A 24,781-nucleotide genomic window follows, 5' to 3' on the forward strand; every position below is an offset into this window, starting at 1 on the left:
TGTTACCATGGTGACATGTAGGCAGCATCTAACGCATGCGCTGTGGCGGGGCCTCGGACTCCGTAGCGGGACCAGGTGTGCCTTGTGAACTGCGCATGCGCAGTGGAATAGCTACGCTGCGGGGGACGGGGAGAATGGCTTCTACTGAGCGCATGCGTCCACAGGGGTGAGCGTGAACCTGTTTTGCGTTGGGCCCGTTTGGCGCTGGCGCATGCGCAGTGCAGTAAGCAGCGGTCTCTGGTGGGTACTGTAGTTGTGTCGCTCAGTGTTGAACGGGAGGCAGCTTGGGGCGGGACAAGCCGTGGGAGGAGAGTCCGCACGGAGAAGCAGGGGGCTTGGGGTGAGGTTAGGGGAGCTGGAACATAGACCAACGCGACCAAGGCGCTTGTGGGGGAAGGGCTGCCCCTCGGCTATGTTGAGCGGGGAATGGGAGAGATGCCCCAGTGCTGGGGGGTTTAGTGTGGGAGACGAGTGCAAAGCCCAGATGGGGGGAAGGGACATTGAGGCCCTTGTGGGAGAATTTGAACAGGGGGAGGATGAAGCTTTTGTGGGAGGATAAGGGGAAAAGGCCCCACCAGCGGCTCAGGGTCTCCCCTGTAGGGAGATGAGGCGTTGGGAGTAGAGGGTGCTGCACAGGAGTGGGAGCAAAGTCCTTGGGGATGTTTGACAGCTATAGCCCTGGGCCCCAATTCTGCATGGTTGTAGCATCCAGGCTATAGAGATGAAGTTGTTCCTGAGGGCAGGGTCTGTATTTTATTGTGCTGTGTACAGTGCCAAGCACAATGGCTCTGGGTCAGGAAGGACACCATTTACATTGCAATAGCTCTCAAAGGCCCTAGTCAAGTTACTGATCAAGTATAAATAACACCACTACCAGTTTGTGCCATGTAGTGATTCCAAAGATGGTAAACCACTGAAAGATTGTGTCTTCATCTAAAATGTGTCAATTTTTATGGGCTATGGATCCAATCCAGAGGTGATATTTATAGAGTATAAATTCAAGTGAATATAAAATCATGTCACATTTATAAAGGTGGTGGGGAGGAGAAGGGGCGCAGTGGCTTAGGACTGTAAACGGAAAAGCAGACCGCAGGAGGACTAGAGAGAAAGAGTAGGACAGATCTGGCCATCTTACACATTCTTATAACTTGTTGGTTAATTTTCCTAACCTTCCATCCTCAGAAGTTATGTATGACATGTACTTAGGGTTTGTCTATACAGCTTTTTGGAGCAACCCTCCCAGCCTGAGTCAGCAGACTTGAGCTATCATGGCTTGCGTTAATGCTCTAAATATAGCTGTATATAGACAGCGCTAAAAGTTGGGGCTCTGGATGGAGATTGTGCTTTGAAGCTAGCTACCTTGGTAGCTACTTGGGCCAAAGGGGCAACGATATTGTGATGATGGAAATTAAGAAATCATAGAATCAGTATCTTATGGGCCTCTTGTTTGTGAGGTGGGCAAATCAGGTATGTAAAGCCATAAAAACCCTGCATGGGTTGGCACATAGGGCCTCTAGATCCACAGGTGGGGGCAAACTACAGCCTGGAGGCCGTAGCTGGCCCTCCAGAAGTTTTAATCTGGCCCTCGAGCTCCTGCTGGGGAGTAGGGTTCAGGGCTTGCTCTGCTCTGGCATTTCAGCCAGGGAGCGGGGTCAGGGCCTTGCCCCACTCTGTGTGGCTCCTGGAAGTAGCAGCATGTCCCCCCTCCGGCTCCTACGTGTAGGGGCAGCTGGGGGCTTCGCACACTGCCCCCGCCCCAAGCGCCTCCGGACAGGGCAGCGTGCAGAGCCTCCTGGCTGCGCCTCCACGTAGGAGCCGGAGGGGGACATGCCGCTGCTTCTGGGAGCTGCTTGAGGTAAGCGCCACCCAGAGCCTGCACCCCTGACTGTCACCCATGCCGCAACCCCAGCCCTGATCCCTCTCCTGCCCTCTGAACCCCTTGGTCCCAGCCTGGAACATCCTCCTGCACCCTCATCCCCAGCCCCACCCCAGAACCTGCACCCCCAGCTGGAACCCTCATCCCACCCTGCACCCCAACCCTCTGCCCCAGCCCAGAGCCCTGAACTCCTCATTTCTTGCCCCACCCCAGAGCCTGCACCCCAACCCCCAATTTCGTGAGCATTCTTGGCCTGCCATACAATTTCCATACCCAGATGTGGCCCTCGGGCCAAAAAGTTTGCCTTAGTACTTGAGCTTAAGAAGTAACTGTTAATTGGTAGCAGTGTTAAGATGGCCACTCACACATTTTTGGAATACTGGACATTCCAGTACTTTCTGGAATGTCATGCCCCCCCCCCTTGCGTGACCTCGTGCACATGGTGCATGGGAGGTCATGCTGGAGGGGGTGGAGTGGTATGCTTTTAAAAATGGCATCCCCTGACCAATACTGGACAAAACCAGTTTTGTTCCAGGATCAGACCGGGGACAAACATCTCAAAAAGAGGACTTTCCGGTTTATTCCTGGATGAATGGCCTCCCTAAGCAATAGTAGTTTATCATCTATATGGACCAGTCATCAGAGGGGTGACGTGACATGCTCTGCCAGTGAGTTACAGAACTACTTTTTAGACAGCGGTAGAATGCTGTGATTTAGGATTCCAAGATTATTTTCCTGTCTCTAATAAGGCGTTGTTTAGAGAGCAATAGTTAGACCATTCTTTAGAGCAGGGGAAACAGGACTCTTGAGTGTTATTTTTTGTTAATGATGCTTTGTGTTTATTTAAAGCTTGTTTGCCTGTCTCAAAGTGCTGTGTGGGGATGGCTGTACAGGGATTTCCCTGTTTTACTGACATCGTAGCAAGCGCATAGATTTAGAAATTCACTCAGTCACTGTGATGAGTTCACTGAAGTCTGAGTAGTTAATCCCTCCCTGTTAATGAGAGGGTGAAGTTGAGCCATGAGGCAAACTCCAGAGCAGCAAATGGGAATTTTAGAAGGCATAGCTGCAGATCCTTGTGATTGGAGGCAGAAGGATTTTGTGAGTGGGTGTTTGGTCTGTTTATTGCTTTTTTGTTGGTTCTCTGTGAGAGTTGTGTGGCTAGACTGAACAGGCCTATTGAGACAGGTCTGTTTGTGGCTCAGTGGGGCTGGCACGCTTGGATCTTTGAACAGACTCAGTGTCTGAAGTCTCTGAAAGTTAATTTCTCCATGATAACTAGGGGTGAAGACTAGCACTGAGGCTTAGTATGTGACAGTTAACAGGCAAACAGGAGTGGCTGATTGCAGTTTCAGAGGGAGTTTAAAAAGGGAGCATGGTTCCATCTGTTTTAGGTATGGCTCCTCATCAAGTAGTGGATATGGATGATGAGGAAACGATTGCTTTTACGTGCCTTGGAAGTGCTGTGTTTCTCTTTCTGCTGGAAGACAGAAGAGATTGCTGGTGCATTAAGTGCAAGCTGGCAAACATATTGGTCTGGAAGCACAATCTTTAATACTATGTAGTTTTTGAGAAAATGAAGACTTATTGGACAACCAAATTTGGAAATCATTGCCACACACATCAAAAGGGCTTCATGGGGAACTGGAAAGAATAAAAATCAAAGAAGTGGACTTGCAATTTATGACAAAGAGGGAAAGGAGAACCAGCAGTCATTCAGCCTGGTTAGAGGTATTAACATGATTAGCGAGTCAACTACCAAAGAACCTGTCTCTGGAGGAAAGAAACAGAAACCTATGGGTGACATTTCTGATGCTTGCTGAACTGCAAGCGCATGCAACTACCAAGAAAGGCTCTTCAACCATCCTGAGAAGGCTATCAGTTGTCATTGCTAACTCCATATAAAGAAGAATGGACAGAGAATTTTGTAAGGGACACAAGGACCATAGTAAGGTGTGCTGTTTCTGTGAAAATATGAGATGTAACTGCATAGTTGGATAGGATTCTGAAGTTGTCTGGCAAGTGTCCACTGGTGATGGTACACATTGGAACCAATGACTTGGCATCATGTGGAACTTTACAGACTATAGAAGACTTTAGGAACCTTGAAAATGAGCTGAAGAAGAGGAAAGTCCTAGTAATATTCTTGGAGGTCCTTCCTGTCCCACGAGAGAGATAAAGGAGAAGATAGAAAATAGTGGATGTAAACATTTGACTGATGTGAAGCTGAAGGTTTTGGTTTTGTGGGACATGGGGTCACATTCTAGTGAGGGAGGATGCTATATAAACAAGGTAGCCTCCATCTCACAAGTGGGGGTGGGTGCTAATCTCCACCAGAAACAAGCTGGAGCAAGCAGGATGGGGTTAAACTAATAACACAAGGGGAGGATGCTTAGAAGCCAAATGCAGTACAAACTCAAACTCAGTGTGTCGCAAACAATTTGATGTGATGTGACCAAGAATATGAAGAGAAGAAATGTTTCAAATGTTTATATACCAATGCTAGGTAACAAGAAAGAGTTGGCGATTCTTACTGATCATGAGAAATTTTATAACGGGCATTACTGAAAACCTGGTGGGAATCTTCACATGATTGGAATTTTAAAATTGCTAGTTATAACCTATTTAGGAAGGATAGAGTGAGTAAAAGTGTATGTATGCAGTGGATAAGGGTGTCTACATTAAAGACACTATTACCTGTTATAGAGTTATTAATAACTCAAAACCACAGGAACTTGAATGCATATGGATCAATGTGCTAACTGGGAAAGCCTAGGAATAGGCGCTGGTGGGGGTTCTGTTCCAGACCATCAAATTAAACCAAAGAACAGGATGAGTTACTCCTTAAGCACTGTCTGTAATGTGTGGAAAGAAAAATTGAGGTATTATGGGAGATTTCAGTTTGGGAGATCTTTGCAGGAGATCTCAAGCAACCAGTAATATAACATCATTAGAGTTTCTAAAAATTACATATGATGCTTTTCTAAGACAAAGGTATTGCACCTAACACAAAGGAGCTCTATTTTGAGCCTCATTATGATGTATAAAGATGAATTCATCATGGAATTGTAAGGGCTTCTTTACACCGTACACTAGTCTGCACCAGAGAGGTGTTAAATCTTAGTGTGCACTAATGGATTGCACACTAACTGGCCTGTGTGGTCCGTGCTGGCGTGCACTAAAATTTCTCTAGTCCCTACGTTAATGTGCACTAGGGAACTTTTATTGTGCACCAGCAGAGATTACATGGGCCAATTAGTATGTGACATGGAAGTGCTCAATATCATTTACATCCCTGTAGAGCAGACCAGAGTACTGGTAGACAAACTTTGAGTTTGTGGTTGCCTAGGGACCAGTGATCATTATCTGATTACATTCAAGATGGGCAAATAGAAGATAGTCCCAACTAGTAATGTATGTACTTGGTCTTTCAAAAGGGCTAACTTTCAGAAATGCGGAGAATTATGAACAAAATTGATTGGGAAGAAAAATTTAGGAATGTGGATGAAAATTGGGAGCTCTTAGGGTACGTCTATACTTCCCCGCTGGTTCGGCGGCCAGCAATCAATCTTCTGGGATCGATTTATCGCGTCTTGTCTAGACGCGATAAATCGATCCCGGAAGTGCTCGCCGTTGACGCCGGCAATCCTGCTCTGTGAGAGGAGTAGGCGGAGTAAACGGGGGAGCCTGCCTGCCGCATGTGGACCCGCGGTAAGTACCTTCAAGTTCGAATTAAGATACTTCAGCTATGTTATTCACATAGCTGAAGTTGCATATCTTAGTTCGAACTGGGGGCTTAGTGTGGACCAGGCCTTAAAGAAGAGTTTAATTAGATAACCAAAAAGCTACAATTCTGCAATCAAGAAAGAAGACAATTTTGGCTAAAACCCCATCCTGATTCAATGTTGATGTGAAAGCAGCAATTAAAAATAAAAAAGCAATATATACAAAATGGGAGGGGAGATAGAGAACAATCAATATAAGTAGAGTCCTGCACAGGTACAAAATTTGTATCCATATCCTATATGTGATCTGCGGATATCCGTGAATATCTGCAGTTTTGGTGGGCTCTAAATATAAGTTAGAAGCTAAACCGGGGGTGGGCAAACTTTCTGGGCTGAGGGCCACATCTGGGTGGGGAAATTGTATGCAGGGGGTTGGGGTGCGGGAGGGAGTGCAGGGTGTGGGAGGGGGTGTGGTGTGCAGGAAGGGGCTCAGGGCAAGGGATTGGGGCAGAGGAGGAGTGCGGAGTGTATGGGGGGCTCAGGGCAGGGGTGCGGGAGGGGGCGCAGGGGGTTGGGGTGCAGGAGGGGTTGGAGTGTACAGGGGTGCAGCAGGGAGCTCAGGGAAGGGGGCTGGGGTGCAGGAGGGGTGCGGGGTGTACAAGGGGGTTCAGTACAGGGAGTTGGGCGGGTGCAGGAGGGTTTTGGACTCCGGCCCGGTGCCACTTACCTAAAGTGGCTCCGGTGTGGCAGTGGCGTGCACCGGGGCCAGGGCAGGCTCCCTGCATGCCTGCCCGGTCCCGGGCTCTGCGCAGCTCCAGGAAGCGCTGCAGCCCTTGGGGAATGGGGGGAAGAGGGCTCTGCTTGCGCTGCCCTTGCCGCACCTCCAGGTACCTCTCCTGAAGCTCCCATTGGCCACTGGTAGCTGCGGGGGCGACGGTGCGTGGAGGCAAGGGCACCAGATGGAGCCCTCTGCCCCCCACCCCCTCGGGTGCTGCAGGGATGTGGTGCCAGCCACTTCTGAGCGGCGCGGGGCCCATGGCACCATGGGGGGCAATCCCGCTGGCCGGATCCAAAACCCTGAGGTAGTTTGCCCACCTCTGCGCTAAACAGTGTAGAAGGTTGATAAGGGAAGCTGAAGACTTCAGGGAGAAAAAAATTGGTTGGCAGGGCTAAGGACAATAAGGAGTTTAAGTATATTAGGAACAAAAGGACTCCAGTCAACAGTATAGGCCAGTTATTAGATGGAGATGGTAAATTGTTATTTATGATGCAGAAGAGGCAGAAGTGTTGAATAAATATTTCTGTTCTGTATTTGGGAAAAAGCAGGATGATGTACTTGTGTAATATGAGGATGATCATGTACTTACCAGTCCTTTAGTAAGTGAGAAGGAGGTTAGACAACATTTATTGGGGATAACATTTTTAAATCGGCAGGCCTGGACAACTTGCACCCAAGAGTCCTAAAAGAGTTGGGTGAAGAGGTTCTGGCCTATTGATGTTAATTTTAAATCAATTTTGGAATACTGAGGAAATTCTAGACTGGAAGAATTGTGCCAGTATTCACAAAAGGCAATGTGAACGGCAGTTGGGACACCTGACCTGATTAGCCTGACACCAGGCCTAGGTAAAATAATGCAAAAGCAGATATGGGATTCAACTGGTAAAGAATTAAAGGATAGTTAATGCCAGTTAAACATGGTTTTATGGAAAATAAGTCTTGTCAAACAAGCCAGATTTCATTCTTTGAGATTAATCTACCACAATGTAACATACTTCATACAATCTGCTATGATGATACAAATAATAGCACTGTACAATTTCAGTAAAGTACATGTTAAATGGATTAAGACTTGTCTGACAGATCTCACAAAGTAGTTGTCAATGGGCAATCGTTATTGAATGGCAGTGTTTCTTGTGGTGTTCTGCAGGGATCAAGGCATGACCCCATGCTATTCAACATTTTTATCAATGATCTGGAAGTAAACAGAAAATCACTGCTGATAAAATATGCAGGTGACACAAAGAATAGTGGAGTGTTAAATATGAATTACTATAGGTCAGTCGTACAGCGTGATCTGGATCACTTGGTAACCTGGGCCCATTCAAGCAAAATGTGTTTTAATACAGCCAAAGACAAAGTTACAAATATAGGAATGTAGGCCAAACCTACAGAATGGGGACTGTATCCTGGAAAAGGATTTAAGGTATATCTGTGCTGCAATGAGAAACCCACGACCGCTGACTTGGGATTGCGGGGCTCGGGTTAAGGGGCTGTTTAACTGCAGTGTAGATGTTCAGACTTGGGCTGGATGTCAGGCTCTGGGACCCTCCCTCCTTGTGGGGTACGAGGGCTTGGGTTCCAGCCCAAGCTTGAATGTCAACACCACAATTAAACAGTCCCGTAAACTGAGCCCTGTAAGCCTGAGTCCGCTGACACAGGCCAGCTGAGAGTGTTTATTTGCACTATGGACATACCCTTAGTGGGCCTAGTGGACACACAATTGAACATTAGCTCCCAGTGCAGTGCCATGTGGTGTTTTGATGTATAAACAAGGGAGTAGTTAGTAGAAGCAGGGATGTGATTTTTACCTCTGTATAAAGCGTTGGCTAAATGCATGACCTTGCACTTTTCACTATTAAATTTCATCCTATTACTATTACTCCAGTTTACAAGGTCATCCAGGTCTTCCTGTAGGATATCCTGGTTCTTCTCTGTATCGGCAATACCTCCCAGCTTTGTGTCATCCGCAGACTTTATTAGCACATTTCCCACTTTCCCAAGGTCAGTAATAAAAAGATTAAATAAGATTGGTCCCAAAACCGATCCCCGAGGAACTCCACTAGTAACCTCCCTCCAGCCTGACAGTTCATCTTTCAGTACAGCCCGTTGTAGTTTCCCCTTTAACCAGTTCCTTATCCATCTTTTAATTTTCATATTGATCCCCATCTTTTCCAATTTAGCTAATAATTCCCCATGTGGAACCATATCAAATGTCTTACTGAAATTGAGATAAATGAGATCAACTGCGTTTCCTTTGTCTAAAAACTCTGTTTCCTTCTAAAAGAAGGAGATCAGGTTGGTTTGGTACGATCTACCTTTTGTAAAACCATGTTGTATTTTGTCCCAATTACCATTGACCTCAATGACCTTAACTACTTTCTCCTTCAAAATTTTTTCCAAGACCTTGCATACTACAGATGTCAAACTAAGAGGCCTGTAGTTACCCAGATCACTCTCTTTTCCTTTCTTAAAAATAGAAACTATGTTAGCAATTCTCTAGTCATTCGGTACAACCCCTGAGTTTACAGATTCATTAAAAATTCTTGCTAATGGGCTTGCAAGTTCATATGCCAGTTCCTTTAATATTCTTGTATGACGATTATCTGGGCCTCCCGATTTTGTCCTATTAAGCTGTTTGAGTTTGGCTTCTACCTTGGTAATATCTACCTCCATATCCTCATTCCCATTTGTCAGCCTACCATTATCCCGAAGCTCCTCATTAAAGACCGAGGCAAAGTATTTGTTTAGATATTGGGCCATGCCTAGATTATCCTTAACCTCCACTCCATCCTCAGTGTTTAGCGGCCCCACTTCTTCTTTCTTTGTATTCTTCTTATTTATATGGCTATAGAACCTTTTACTATTGGTTTTAATTCCCTTTGCAAGGTCCAACTCTACGTGGCTTTTGGTCTTTTTCACGTTATCCCTACATGTTCTGACCTCAATAAGGTAGCTTTCCTTGCTGATCACTCCCGTCTTCCACTCCTTATAGGCTGTCTGCTTTTTCTTAATCACCTCTCTGAGGTGATCCAGCTTGGTCTACAATTCCTGCCTATGAATTTTTTCCCCTTTCTTGGGATGCAGGCTTCTGATAGTTTCTGCAACTTTGACTTGAAGTAATCCCAGGCCGCCTCCATCTTTAGATCCACAAGTTCTTCAGTCCAATCCACTTCCCTAACTAATTTCCTTAATTTTTTAAAGTTAGCCCTTTTGAAATCAAAAACCCTACTCACAGATCTATTTTTGTTTATCCTTCCATTTAGTTTAAACTGAATTAGCTCATGATCACTCGAACGAAGGTTGTCCCCTACAACCATTTCTTCTATGAAGTCCTCACTATTCACCAAAACCAAATCTAAAATGGCATCCCCCTTTATAGGGCTCAGTAGAGGGGAAACTGGGTGAAATTTAATGGCTTGTGTTGTACTGGAGGTCAGGCTCGATAATCTAATCATCCCATTATGACCTTAAACTCTAACAGTTAACAATAATGTTTGTGAAGTTCACAGAAAATACCTGTCAGCAGAAAATGTAATACTCTTTAGCCCAAATCAGTATACCTTTCTAGGCCAAATAGGCAAAACTGCTCCTATAAATACTATCTCCTATCTGGAGCCCTATCTCTGGATGTATCATACACACACAATGCAGGTGGTTGCTTGAAATTGGAGTAAGCTGCATCATTACAAATCATGGGTTATATTGGCTCTGCTTACTTACTGTAGGCATTTGCACCAGTACAATGACTCTCATGCCTGGCCTCAACAACTAGTTGGCTGGCCCCAGTGCACGGTTATAAGGTTGTTTCCATGCTTTTGGTATTTAAATAACTTGTATAGTGCCTTAAACCTTCAAAGGGATTTGCAAACATTAGTCTGTCATAAAAATGTATCACTTTCAATTTTGTTTTCAATTAAAATTAGATGGTGTGATTTTTATACTGCTCTCAGGTTTATATCCTAATTAGAAAAATGGGATGCCTGTCAAATATAAAGGACCTGCATGATACTCTTGGTATTCTTTTTTTGTCGGTTTGTGTTAAAAGATTAATGCACACACAAAGCAATTAGTAATAATTTCAGTACACCAAAGAACAAAAGGAACATCTTTTCAACTACATTGAAATCCACGTGTCCTCGCATCTTTGCATTTATGGTGAGTAATCCCTGTGAGAAGCTGTTAATATAACTACATGTCACTGATTTAAAGAAAAATTAAACAGAACCAAACCCATGCAGAACTCTCAGTGCTGTTATTAAATGTAGACCTCCCTTCTTTCATTATGAAAGTGTTTGGGGGAAAAAGATGTAAATATGCTATACAGTTGATTTGCAGCTTTGCTGTATCACTTCTTAATGTGTTCTCTTTAGTAGTCTAAAATACTATAGGTTGGATTTTAAAAAGTGCTCAGCTTTGGTATAACTGCTCCCACTAAAGTCAGGATTGAATGCTTTTGACAATCCTACTTTATATATAACGACATACATTCTATCTTCTGATTGGCTTAATTAGTAGTCAAGTGTCTCAGATGCATTGTTTCTTCTATTGATATATTAAATTTTGCATTGCTTAATGAGGCCTTTTAAAAGTTCTTCCTGAAATATGTACAGCACAATACAACTTTTGTTTATATTGTGTCCATGTAGAATATCACATTCCTGCTTTGGTTTTTTGTATTCACTGTATTGTAAGATGTCACCTTTTTGAACAGATAAATAAAAATATTCACTACTGATTAAATATTTAATTTTAAAATATAATTGGGGGTTTACCCTCAATTAAACCTCTTATCTCCTTAATGGGGCAGGATTTTTCAAAGATATCCCCCTTAAAGCAGTTAGCATGGTCATACAGTTTAGGGGGATGGTTAGTTTTAAGTTGTTTTCAGTACTAATATTTGTTTCTTTCAACTGTGAATTAATCTATTGGAGAGAATATTTATTAACCATAAAATAGAAGTAGATCCCTTGCTGACGGTCTGTTCTACAATCTCTCTCCTTCTTATAAAAATAGCTTTTATGTTTTCTAGACTGTGAGACTCTCTGCTTTAATTATGTATGGTTCACAACAATAACCTTCATAAAAGATCTCTGTTTCAAAGGACTTTCAGCCTCCTAGTCATTTCCCATAGTACATATACTTTTTCAAGGGTGCATGGAAATGAAAGAGGTTAGCGTTTAATTCAAAACACATCTTCGATTCCTCACAAAAAGTAAAGCTATGTCTACACAACAGCTTATGTCAGCATAACTTATGTTGTTCAGGGGGCTGAATACATCACCCCCCTGAGCGACATAAGTTACGCCAACATACGCACCAGTGTGAACAATGCTATGTCAGTGGGAGAGCTTCTCCCGCCAACATAGCTTCTGCTGTTCACAGATGCTGCAGTAGTTAAGCTGACAGGAGAGCACTCTCCCATTGACTTAGAGCAGTTAAATTTCTCTCTAATGTAGCCAGGCCCTTAGAAACTAATATGAAAACATCTATTTTAACATAACTTATTTCCCTCAGACACTTTATGTATGAAAAAGAAATCCAAGTTGCAACCATTTTCTGCGTAATTTTTTATGCCTTTGAATGCTCTGTCCCTCTCTCCTTTTGTTTTTCATTGTCTTAGCCACACATTCGCTCTTGGCAAATTGCCTTGTGTTTGGTTTAATTTAGGCCAAAACGACAAGCTTCCTGTGGTGCTGCTGTTACATGATATCAACTAACACAGTTGTTGTCAACAGGTTACCGGACCTCAATTTGACAATTTCCCTGTATGATTATAATTATGCACTGATCCTACAAGAGATTCTGTAATGTTAGTTTGTTTAACATTATATTTTATACTTTAATTAAAGCACAGATATTTACCTTCTTTTGCTTTTATGTAAGGCTCTTGGGTTTCCACAGATGCACATATCTTGCTTCCTTTACAGCAGGAATTTAGCTGTGATTTTTGCAAATGAATCTGCTGAGGACATGCATTATAACAATGTTTATTTTCTAGACTAGAGGAAATTTAATTTTTAAGTAGTGAGATTTTGCTGAGCTCTGTACAAGTCTTGAAATACAGATTGCCTCTGCTCCATACTAAACCAGACATATGCACAGTTGTTAGGTTCAATTTTGATTTATTAATAAAACTTGAAATAATCAGGCTCACTTGGAATTTATTAATCAAAGATTTAGTCAAGATTAATACAGATAGGCTATCAATACCAAACCAATCTGAAGACTGGAGAAGTGACTTTGCAGCTTGATTCATCCCTAACTCACTCCCAGAAACTACCCTCCGTTCATGTTATACTTGGGACAAAGAAGACTTGCTTTCCCATTACTGATCTACATATAGAATTCCCCTCATGGTATCTCATCATACCTAATCAATAAGCTAAAGGTATCTGTGACTAAGTCCTTATTATAGAAAATGCCTGTGGCATTGGTAACGAGCTAAAAACATTTCTCAGTAGGTCATCATCTCATCGATCTCTGAAGACCTAACAAATATCCCTCCTCAATCATTAGTGGTCCCTTCCTGGACACATTCTCCATGAGTCAGTAGGGTCAGGGTAAAAATATTATACACATTCCATCATTTGGTCACACACTAAAATTCAACCTAAGTACAGAGTCCCTTGAATCATAGATACAAAGCACTAGAATTATAGTTACAAAACACTTTCTGCATGAACCAAAGGATCATGAGGGTTTATATACAAAGAGTTATGGGAACACAAAGAAACATAGGGAGTCTGGTTCATTTGTTAATACAGTAGAGGCACAGAGAAGCCCAGAATTGGGAAGGGTAAGGATGTTTCTCTCACTGTTGATTTGGGTACAGCTACACTTAAAACACTACACTGGCATAGTTGCACCACTGTAGCTCTTCTGATGGGAGGGGTTCTCATCAGTGTAATCCACCTCCCAAAGAGGCGATAGTTAGGTTGCTGGAAGAATTCTTCCAACCTAGCGCAATCTACACTGGGGAGCTAGGTTGACTTAATCATGCCACTCAGCGGTGTGGATTTTTCACACCCCTGAGCAATGTAGGTAAACTTTCATTTCTAATGTAGATCAGTCCACAGTAACTGAACCTGTATTTTCCCCTCATACTTCATGGTCCATTCCAGTGTAAGGGAGCCCAGGCTGGTGGAATAAGTGGGCTCAGTGGTACCCCAGTACATCAGGTGGTACCTTAGAATGGGGGGAGGGGGTAACTCATCACAGTAATTACCTGAGCAGTCCTATTGGCTTAAATGGAATGGCTTTTGTGGGTAAGGATTACACAATGAGGTCCTAAGTGGGATGAAGGGGAACTCTAGAATACCAGTTGGCTGCAACTTCTTTTGTTGAAGAGGAAAGAAGAGCAAATAACGTTCTTGCGGTCTGTTGACCTATTTAACAGTTTAGTCTTAGGATAACTTTGTATATATTCTTTTTCTCCTATTTTTCCTGAGCTCTGTGCATTATTTTTCCCATGCTCCTGTTTTTCTGTGGTCTCATGTATTATTAAATACATTTCTTTTTGACTTCAAAGCAAAATATTTGGACTTAATTTCCTTGACCTACAACATCATTGCAGGGCAGTTGTGCAACACGTGGAAAGATTATTTTTCTTGCATTGTGTTCATAGGTGCCAACTCTGTGGGTGTTCCAGGGCTGGAGCACCCACAGGGAAAAAAATAGTGGGTGCTCAGCACCCACTGACGGCCCTGCCGATCAGCTCCTCCCCCTTCTGCCCACCAGTGATCAGCTGTTCAGTGGCGTGCGGGGGGGGGGGCGGAGCACATTCAGGGAGGGAGCAGAATGGGGTGAGAAGAGGTGGGGTGGGATGGAGCCTGGGGGGGAGGGGGGGTAGAATGGGTGTGGGGTCTGGGGCCAAGACCCTGGTGAAATTAAAAAGTCAGTGTCTCTGGTCGTGTTAGTGCTGCAGTGTGATGAGGAAAAGAATATATGAAGTTTTGAGGAAAAGAGTTAGTGATGTTGTAACTAAATATTCAGCTCAGAAATTCAAATGGCTTGTTTATTTTTGTTGGAAATCAATGGCTGATACTCTATGCCAAAACAACAACAGAATACACACCTCATTCCCCGAGACAATGGAAAATGCCTGCGGCAAAGAGGGGCCCTCATGGAACATTGGCTGTTTTAACTATTCAAATAACCTGCAATAAAAAAAGAGATCCCACTTTAGCAAATAAGTTGAGTATGGTGCTGGGAGTCAGGAACTGTTATTCTAGCTCTGCTGCTGATTCACTGTGTTTCATTGGGCAAGCCTGTCTGGGCCTCAGGGCTGGCTCTAACTTTTTTGCCTCCCCAAGCAAAAAAAAAAAAAAAAAGAGCGCTGCTCTGCCGTAACGCTCCCCTCCAGCACCGCGCCGCCCCACCGAAACACACACTCCCAGTGCTGCGCCGTCGAAACACCTCCCCCAGCGCCACGCCACGCTGCCAAAACAAAAACAACCCACCCCCCCAAGCGCCGCCCCACCAAACCAAAAAAACCCCCGAGTGCCCCCCACCACCCCAAGATTGGCCGCCCCTTACAAGGTGCCGCCCCAAGCACATGCTTGGTTGGCTGGTGCCTGGAGCCGGCCCTGCTGGGCCTGATCTTGCTCTGACTTCAGTTAATGGGATCAGTATAGAGCCTTCTGAGAGTATTTATCCATACTATATTGAGAGGGTCTGGGACGCGCTAAAGATTAGTATGGGAGGTAGAGACCCTAGGCCATAATTCTCTTGGCCCTCATATTCATCCAATCCAACTATGGAAGTAATTAATCAGAGCTAAAATAACAAAGAGCAACACACATTATAATGAAGTAGTAACAACACAAAAATAATCTGTAAAAAACAATCTGTTAAGGATAGGAACTAGCTGAGGGTTTCTTGCTCACTTTAAGCAGAGTAGTTATTAACTTGTATTTTTAATTTTAAAAAAGAATTATTCTGACTCACATTTTCCTTAACAATATATGTAAAAAGCTACTGTGATATTCAGTAACCAGCATAGCGCACATAATGTGGAGTGATAGCAAACTGAGCAGGAGAGAAGAGGCATACCTGCAGAAGCAGAAATGAGGGGACAAAAAAGAGATGAATAAAACCATTGTATTACTGTACATTCTAAACACACACTGTGTGCCCATTCTGTCATGAACACTCACTTCAAAGAGCTGGGAGTAAGAAGGACTGGAACTAGCTGGATAAAGAGATTGTGACTACAAACTAACGGGGGTGGGGAAAGAGGGCAGAGAGGAGGAGACAGATGTGACAAGGACCTGGAGTGCTGGGAGAGAACTGGGACTGGCTGAACAAAGAGACTGGGACCAGGAGCAAAGGAGGTGGGAGAGAGGAGGCTGACATGAGGAATCCAGGGAAGGAGAATTTGGTCTGGCAGCCACTGCTGAGGGGGAGAGACAGATTGGCTGAGGAGCCAGAAAGGGGAACTGGAACTGGGTGTGCAAGGAGACTGGGACTGTGTGTGGGAGGGAGAAAGACGGGGGGTCAGGGAAGACTAGGACTCAGAGTGATCCCAGTGGGGGAGACTAAGCCTAGCTGGGCAAGGAGACTGGGACTGGGATGAGATGCCTAAAGAGTGGAGACTGGGATGGGTAGGCAAGGAAAATGGGAGTGGAACAAGGAGTGAGGTGTAAGGAAGATGCATGACTTGGACATGATGGAGGGGGTGGGGCAAAAGGGGTGAAGCTCGGGGGAAAATGGGTAGAAGAATCTGTCCCAACTGAGCACATTCCCCTTCAAAGCCTGAAATGGAACCCAAGATTCCTGAGTCTCATCATTCCTCTGCTGTCAGCAAATATCAGTGACTGACAAAGTGTCTGTATCAGATCCCCTCTAGTGCTTGGTCCACATAGAGGATGACACCCAATATTGCTATTAGTTAGTCTATTAGCTCAAGTGGCAGAGGTCTGTGCAGTGGATCGAAAGGTTCCAACCCTGCTGGTGACCCACATGGCTGTCATTACGATGCCACATGATGGAATTTCTGTTTTTACAATTTGCTTTATTAAAAATGATATTATTCACACAACTATGTTAAAAGAACATTATTAGGGTGGCAAAATTAAGCACTCAGAAGTTAAGAAAAGCCAGAATTAAGGTTGCCTGTGAAATATTAATGTGGCTCACTTGTGTGTATGCATTGTGATATTGTCTTCAATTACATGATCACATAATGTTTTTCCACAGGACGCTTGCTTTGTTCAGTGCACAGGCTGAATCTGTCCAGGGTTGTGCAGTAAAGAAGGCTATTGCCTGTAGGACCCCTGCCCCATCTGTTGCAGAAGTTGAAAGGTTTGTAGGAAATAGACCACAGGAGAAGAAAGGATGGTTTTATGGTTATGGCAGCTGAATGGTGCACTAGAGACTTGGATTCTATCCACGTTTCATAGAGGTCCTGTGTAATGACAAGCAAATCATTGAACCATACCTTTCACAGGTGGACACTAATTATGTGTTCCTCATTTTGTGGGTGCCCAACTTGAGACCCTGGGGCTGGATTTGTAGAAGCGCTGAGTACTCACAACTGCAACTGAAGTCAATGGGAGCTGTGCTTGAATATATAAAGTGCTATATAATGCTAAGTACTCTGAAAACTCAGATCCTAGGCATCTCAAATTGGGCACCCAAAATTAGTGGAAACTTTTTGCCTTAATTTCTCCATGCCTCAGTTCCACATTTCCCTAACCCCTCACCTCAGTGGCTTTGTGAAGATGAATTAATTAATGTTTGTGAAGCAATCAGGTACCATAGTGGTGAGTGCCTAGAAAAGCCCATAGGAAAATTAATAATTCGGTCTTCATAGCAGGGTTATAATAGTGTGTAGTAAACAAGGCCTTAGGCCACACACTGAAAAATGAGGATAAACCCAAATATTTATTAGCTGTTCATTAATTGAGCATGGTCCATCCTGTGTTCTTTTATTGTGGTTTTTTATCTGTAATTATTATTAAGGATCCCAGTTGTTTTACAGAACCTATTTGTCTGCAGATGAAATTCAGCCACTTTTCATGATAGAAATAGGACAGCTGTTCACAAACACTGCTGAACAATTTATTTTTAGGAGGTAGAGTGAAGAATAACATACCCAATTTTAACTGGAGAGGGAATGTGAGTAAGCACAATGTAATCATGTGAGTTGGAATTTGCCCAGCGCTCTGGAAACTAACTCTAGTATATGAAAGTCTAGGGAATTTGTTCTCTCTCACCATGTTGAGGAGTGATTGTCAGGAGGTTAGAAATATTCTTGGGGGATCATTACACTTTCAGAATCATTTTCTAATCTGCAATCCTTAGCTAATAAGGGTAAAATTGATGCTATGAATGGGTAAATAATAATTATAGTGCTGTTCCTATAGAGAGACAGAGCTGAGACTACAGAAGAATTTGTCCTACAAGGCTTACTTTGTTTATAACCAACTGATGAACAGATGACTCATGGTGTCTTAACCTTAATGCATAGAGTTGAATTTTGTGAGGACAAGATATCCATGTGTAGATCTCTAACAATAGGCCATTTAAGTACTTTTCTCATAAGTCACACGTTCCTCTGATCTGTTGCCAGAATCAGTTTGTACTGAGGCTGAAGCCAATACAAACATTTGTTTTCCCCAGAGCACTAATTGAATATTGATGCTAGTGATGACTGAATTAATGGTGTGCTTGTGTGCAGTAGTCACTAAAATACATTCACGTTTAAGCATTTCTTTGCTTTACAAACAGACAACAGTTTCCTACTTGAAGTGCAGCTAACATTTTTTTCATGAGAATCAAAACACTGCCAGAAGTAATAGTTGAACTTATATAAGGAATGACTAATGTGGAAGGAACAAACACTAGGCAATAGTAAGAAACAATGGACAAAAGTTCGGCTCTGATTCAACAAACCATCCCTATTCAGCAAAGTGCTGAAGTACTTTGTTGAACCAGGACCTTAAATTGGAAATTGAGACAGAATTGTTTCTCCCTTTGCTTCTATGCTGTCTCTCAAATTTATTCAAATAGCATATTTGCATTTTACAGATGTTGGGGATATTGCGGGAATGAAGGATTAAGCGCTCTGTGGAATGGATTGTCTCTTCAACTGTCTTCATACAGTGCTCAGTCCAAAGGAGACCTGATCATGATTGTAATGCCCAAAGAATCCAGTAATATAAATGATTAAAAATGACATACAGTGGATAGGGCTGTTAGGAAAAGACTACTTTTTCTTGAAATACGCCCCTAAAGGAAAATTGAAATAGTATAGGAGTACAGCAATTGTGTGTATTTGTTTGTATGCATACACTGATATCTAGAATATATTGTTGCATAAAATCATATAAAGTGCTAAAAAATCTAGTATTTGAAAGACTTGAAATATTTTTTTAAATAAAAACTAGTCATTTGATTTAAAAGGATGAGTGTAATGTTAAATATGCTTTTAAAAGTGTAGAAAATGGAGATAGGTCTACACAAGTCATCTAATCCAGTGGTCTCCAAACTTTTTTGATCGCACACCCCTATCAGTAAAAAAATTTTGAGCACGCACCCCCTGCCGCGCCACAGAGCCGGCTCTACCATTTTTGCTACTCCAAGCAAAAAAACCCCCCAAAAACAAAAAAAAGACTCCCGCCCGAACTGCCAAAGCAAAAAAAAAAAAGCCGCCCGAACTGCCAAAACGGTGCTGCTCCGGCGCCACTCCCACTCTGAAGGATCCTCTTGCACACCCCCTGGAGACCACTGATCTAATCAATGAACTAAAAGCTGTTAGCTACCTTCTCCTGAACTAATATTTTTATGGCATTTATTTAAATTCATGAGTAACGCACGGAAGATATGTCACAGAGAGAAACTTGTGTAAGTTTTATTATCATTTTTGTGTTTGCCATTCTTTAAATCTCATTGATTTTAATATTGTGTAGTTGTACAGATATATTCCAAACAGTTCAAATAAAACTGATTAAATTGTTTTTTCATTTCTTGTTTTCTTGGTTTTCTACCTCTGAGAACAAGGCAATAAAATTATATGATGACTAGATTCACTAGCAAAATCAGTGATTGACAAAGATGACGGATTGATTTCTAATCCCAGAAAGAAATAAAAAACCGAACAGCAGTACTACAAGCTTCCTGATTATGTACAGCATTAAGGCCAATGGAAGTTATGTTTCCACCTGCTATGGGGAAGATGTATTAATACTGTACTTAAATAATACTTAGCTCTGATTCAGTGCCTTTTATCTTCTAGACACTCAATGAACATTAACTAATTCATCCAAAAACAACGAGGAGTCCTTGTGGCACCTTAGAGACTAACAAATTTATTTGGGCATTGGTAGATGTGCAGGTGAATGAGCCCTTGATGGCGTGGCTGATGTGGTTAGGTCCTATGATGGTGTCCCTTGAATAGATATGCGGACAGAGTTGGCAACAGGGTTTGTTGCAGGGATTGGTTCCTGGGTTAGTGTTTCTGTTGTGTGGTGTGTAGTTGCTGGAGAGTATTTGCTTCGGGTTGGGGGGCTGTCTGTAAGCAAGGACTGGCCTGTCTCCCAAGGCCTGTCAGAGTGAGGGATCGTCCTTCTGGGTAGGTTGTAGATCTTTGATGATGCTCTGGAGAGGTTTTATTTGGGGGCTGTAAGTGTTGGCTAGTGGCGTTCTGTTACTTTCTTTGTTGGGCCGGTCCTGTAGTAGTTGACTTCTGGGTACCCTTCTGGCTCTGTCAATCTGTTTCTTCACTTCCCCAGGTGGGTACTGTAGTTTTAAGTTCAATCTCCCTGGACACTCAATAACAGACTTAAAAGTGGCCATTCTTCAACAAAAAAACTTCAAAAACAGACTTCAACGAGAAACTGCAGAACTGGAATTAATTTGCAAACTAGACACCGTCAAATTAGGCCTGAATAAAGACTGGGAGTGGCTGGGTCACTACAAAAAATAATTTCCCCTCTGTTGATACTCACACCTTCTTGTCAAATGTTGGGAATGGGCCACATACACCCTAATTGAATTGGCCTCGTTAGCACTGACACCCTCACTTGGTAAGGCAACGCTCATCTTTTCATGTGCTGTATATTTATACCTGCTTACTGTATTTTTCAGTCCATGCATCTGATGAAGTGGGATATAGCCCACGAAAGCTTATGCCCAAATAAATTTGTTAGTCTCTAAGGTGCCACAAAGACTCCTCGTTGTTTTTGCTGATACAGACTAACATGGCTATCCCTCTGAAACCTGTAATTCATCCAAAGACAACTGAAAGACCCCAGAGATAGTAACAAAAATGACTATTTTAATGGAATCTTAAAACTAATCCCACAGCTCTTCTTGAATGTTGTTATTGCAGTGGGAAAGATGCTAATTTGAATTTTTCATACAGTTCAGACATTATAAGTGGCAACGTTGTTCTCAATGTTTTAAAGCACTGTTATACCAGCATAATATCAATGTTTGTGAGCCAAGCTGGCTATAGAAGTCTAGTCAGGAATGAGTAATAGATATCTTCTCTTTTTGAAGATTGATGAGGATGTATTCTGTTCTGTACACATTGAGCTACTTATGTTCTATAGTTGAAAACAGGGAAGGTGAAACCCAAAATATCAAATCACTTTATGTTTAGCAAGTATGTTAACTTGTGTGTCACTTCCAAAATAATTCTTTAAATATGTTTCAAATAATTTTCTTCAGTTGTCTAATATAGAGATGTTGAGAATGTTTTTAAGCAAGAAAACAAATTTCATGTTCCAGAGAGCTGCCTTAGAATGTTGAATGCTCTGTTTTTCAACAGGACAGATACTGCATGGGTGAGAGCATTTAAGTTTTTCTCACTGACATTGTTCCTGTATCATAACTGGGGCTTTGTCTACACAAGCATTTTTCCATCAAATTTCCCACAGTGGCTGTAGTAGTAGTGCAGTTTGGCTGGTGGAAGCAATGGTGGAGTGCTAGTGTTGACCAGCTGGTGATGTTTAAACTAGCATGTCATCTAGTCCTGCTCAGAGGAGGCCTAGACGTCATGATGGTAAAAACATCAGCAGCTGGTTGAAATGAGTACTCCCACCATTGCAATAGTAGTAGTACAGTGGCAGAAAATGCTCATCTTAGACACAAAGAGAATTTTTCCATGTTACCTACTATTTGGACTTCCCTAGGGTGCCTGTAGTAGGGCACCTGTTCATCCACAAAGTTACTCCAAATATTGCATGAGCATTTGTTTACATCACCATGAGGGTTGCCATGCTAACTACTGAATCATTCACCATGTTGTCTATTTCCACCATAGCAGTCCCAGTGTAAACTGCAAGTATTGGCATAGCAGCTGCACCCATCCTGTTGGTCTTCCTTACGCAATCCCACAATGCTGCTATCCAGTCTTCAGAGATCCCAGGAATGTGAGTGAATGCTGAGAATTGTGGATACTCAACATATCTGAAAATCAGGCCTGTTGTGCTGTGTCAGGTTCTTCTTTCCTTTTTAAAAAGATTTAAGCACCGTCCCCAAGTTGAGAAACGATCTCTTCCCAAGAATCCTATTTATACTCAACCACTGGCTCTTTTAGAGCTCTGGTCTGAATTGCCTTGCTTATTTCTGGAGACCAGTTTTTATGGTTGAAGGAAGGAAATCAAATTTGCTTCAGATAATCAGCTTCCCATTTCCATCTTACTTTTTAAATTGTTTTGGACTTTTTAAGCCCTTATGCAGTTTTCCACTCACCACCATCTAGCTAGGAAGAAGCGAGCAGACACCAACGACACCGGCTCTTGAAAAGATAACAAGATAAGAGAAACAAAAGCAGAAGCTGGAATTTGCAGCCATTCAATTCAATAGGAAGCTGCAGCATTGGATTTTTGGTGCTGTGTGGGGCTTTGTATCAGCAGACCTCCCATTCACTCATTCCAATGTATCATCTAGCCCTGGGCAAACACTTTTGGATTTGAAGCTGGGTGAATAATTAACATGATTTTTCTGCAAACGTGTAGTTGAATTCTAAATCAAATTGGGTCTGACCAACCTTGAAGTAAGGTTTCTCACATGAAGGTTCAGGACAAAGGTCATATTCCCATGAATGCACTGATATGTTTGTGCCCTATGAAAATAGCAAACCAGACAAGGAAATGGCTGCTCACAAACATAACTGCAGTTGCCCTATGTGACTGTTAAAATCTGTGTCTCTCATATATATCTAAAAGATAATACCTTCTAGAAAATAGGAACTGAAAAGGTTTACAGTTTCCTAAAATTCCCTCAGTCTGCTTCTTCTTCCATCTTTTTACTGAAATAATTGAAACTCCACTAAATTTATTCACTCTTTTTTCCTGTTTTTTTAAATTAGGTCATCTGATCACAGAGCATAAAACATACCTTATGACTTATGTGACAGACTCACAGCTCAGAAATCAACTTGTGAATATTGATGCTTGCAGCAAATAGCCCAAGCAACTCACAGGTAAGTCTCTGCAATACAATCAAACAAATGAATGCAAACTAACAATTTTGTAGAACTTGGGATCTGTTTGTAGAAAAGGGGCTTATTATATTTAGTACCCTCTTCTGGATTCACTTTTTGGTGGTTCTCCATTTTGAGTTTCCTCAGGAGTGGATTGTTCTTTCAACTTGTATTTACATTTCAACATTACACAGCTGGGTGATTTTTGTGATCGGGTCACCTCTTCAAAAAGTAGTGGACTGAAACAACCGATTCATTTCAGACAGATCATTAATCAATCTTTAGATGCTAACTGGTTTTGGTCACTATTGACCTTAACTGGATGTAAACCTGGTGACCTAGAGGTGCAAGCCTCCCAGCATTACACAAACGACAACCTTTTAATGGGTCTGTTTTAGGGCTTAATTTTTTATAAAGCATCAACAGACTTCAGATGGGCACAAATGTACAAGCTTTGCTGGCTACCTTGTTCCTTTATGACAACAAACATAAGGCATAGGGAGAAGATATTTTGAAACTTTCATTCAAAATACATTTTAAAATATCTAAACTAAGATGTTAATGATTTCTCCTGTACTATACCAGGTGGATTTGTGCCTGTGTAGTGGAGGCCTATGGTAGTACTTTGTATGGTGATCAATCATAGCCTCTTAGGTAGCCTATTCCTGAGCTGCAACCCCAACAACCTAGTCCCATGGTTAGATCTAAGATAGGTGTTGGCCACTTGGGACGTTCTAACTACACCTCTACCCCGATATAACGCGACCCGATATAACATGAATTCGGATATAACGCAGTAAAACAATGCTCCGGGGAGGAGGGGGGCTGCGCACTCCAGCAGATCAAAGCAACTTCGATATAACGCTGTTTCACCTTAACGCAGTAAGATTTTTGGGCTCCCAAGGACAGCGTTATATCGAGGTAGAGGTGTATTACTTTCTTTGGGCCTCCAGTTCCAGTGTTAAAGTTTGACTCCTGTACACTGATCTGAGATTGAGGTCCAAAGAATTCAGAGGAACATGTACAATTCTCTGTGAATTGCTTGCATTGTTTGTTTTCATCACAGTCTTTTGAAATAACAGTTCAGTGCCTGTTTTCTGTTTAGGACCTCGGTATCATTTAGCTCCATACTGGGTTTTTGGTGAGTTTTCATGTTGCCAAGTGGTTGTTTCTCACAAAGAACCCTCCAGACACAATAGGCTTCAAGTGGGAATTTTTAGCAAGGTCTTGATTTTAATATTGTGTGTTTGCTACAAGTTGATCATATATCAGAACTTTTATCATTTTAAATGATGTTTGACTAATAAAGACAGATTTAGACAGTGTGCCACCTCCCTGAGGAGCTCCTATCAATTACTTACTGAGATGATAGATTCAAAATATTCACATAGCAAAAAAATGGAAAACATAACAGAATTAATAGGTTTTACCATTAATATTGTAATGAATGTTTCTTTCTTGGAGTAAACACATCATCAGTCAGCAGAAACCAAGTTATTTTTTCAGTCTAATTATCTTACTTTTAATTACTATATTTCATTCTTCTAGTTTATTCAACTGATGGTCTATAGGTAGGGTTATTACTCTTGCTCTGATTCTCATTTATTGTACTCTTGATGTAGATAACCTGTCACATCACAAATAATACTGGAGAAAATGGTCATTTATGCTTGACTGCTTCTTTACTAAAATATTTTGAGGGCTGACTGCTTTATATCATCATATTCTATTACCTATCTGTATTTAAGAAATGGAGACTGTACTTGATTTTAATAAAAGTAATTTGGTAACAGCAACTATATGTTATTCTTCTGATATGTAGTATTATTAGTATATAATCTTATTTTGGAGGTAACATTTTACAGCTTATTTACAGCACTAAGTGAACAGTAGCAATTATTGTTAAATTATTTATTAATTATTATAGTTTAGTCACATGGATCAGATTATTCACATATTATCGACCA

At 42.1% G+C, this 24,781-nt stretch overlaps 1 protein-coding gene across 2 annotated transcripts in view; it reads left to right on the forward strand.

Moving 5' to 3' along the window:
* The first annotated feature begins 144 nt into the window (after positions 1-144).
* Positions 145-24,781, forward strand: part of PRLR (prolactin receptor) — a 346,542-nt gene continuing 321,905 nt past the window's right edge. Inside the window, exons 1-4 of one of the 2 annotated variants that reach the window (XM_054031490.1) lie at positions 145-240; positions 16,580-16,684; positions 21,651-21,759; positions 22,701-22,814. The gene's annotated coding sequence lies outside the window, so the exon portion shown is untranslated. The remainder of the gene's footprint in view (positions 241-16,579; positions 16,685-21,650; positions 21,760-22,700; positions 22,815-24,781) is intronic. The other variant, XM_054031492.1, reaches the window with a different exon arrangement.

Source organism: Malaclemys terrapin, chromosome 6 (assembly GCF_027887155.1).
Source record: "Malaclemys terrapin pileata isolate rMalTer1 chromosome 6, rMalTer1.hap1, whole genome shotgun sequence".
Classification (NCBI taxonomy): domain Eukaryota; kingdom Metazoa; phylum Chordata; order Testudines; family Emydidae; genus Malaclemys; species Malaclemys terrapin.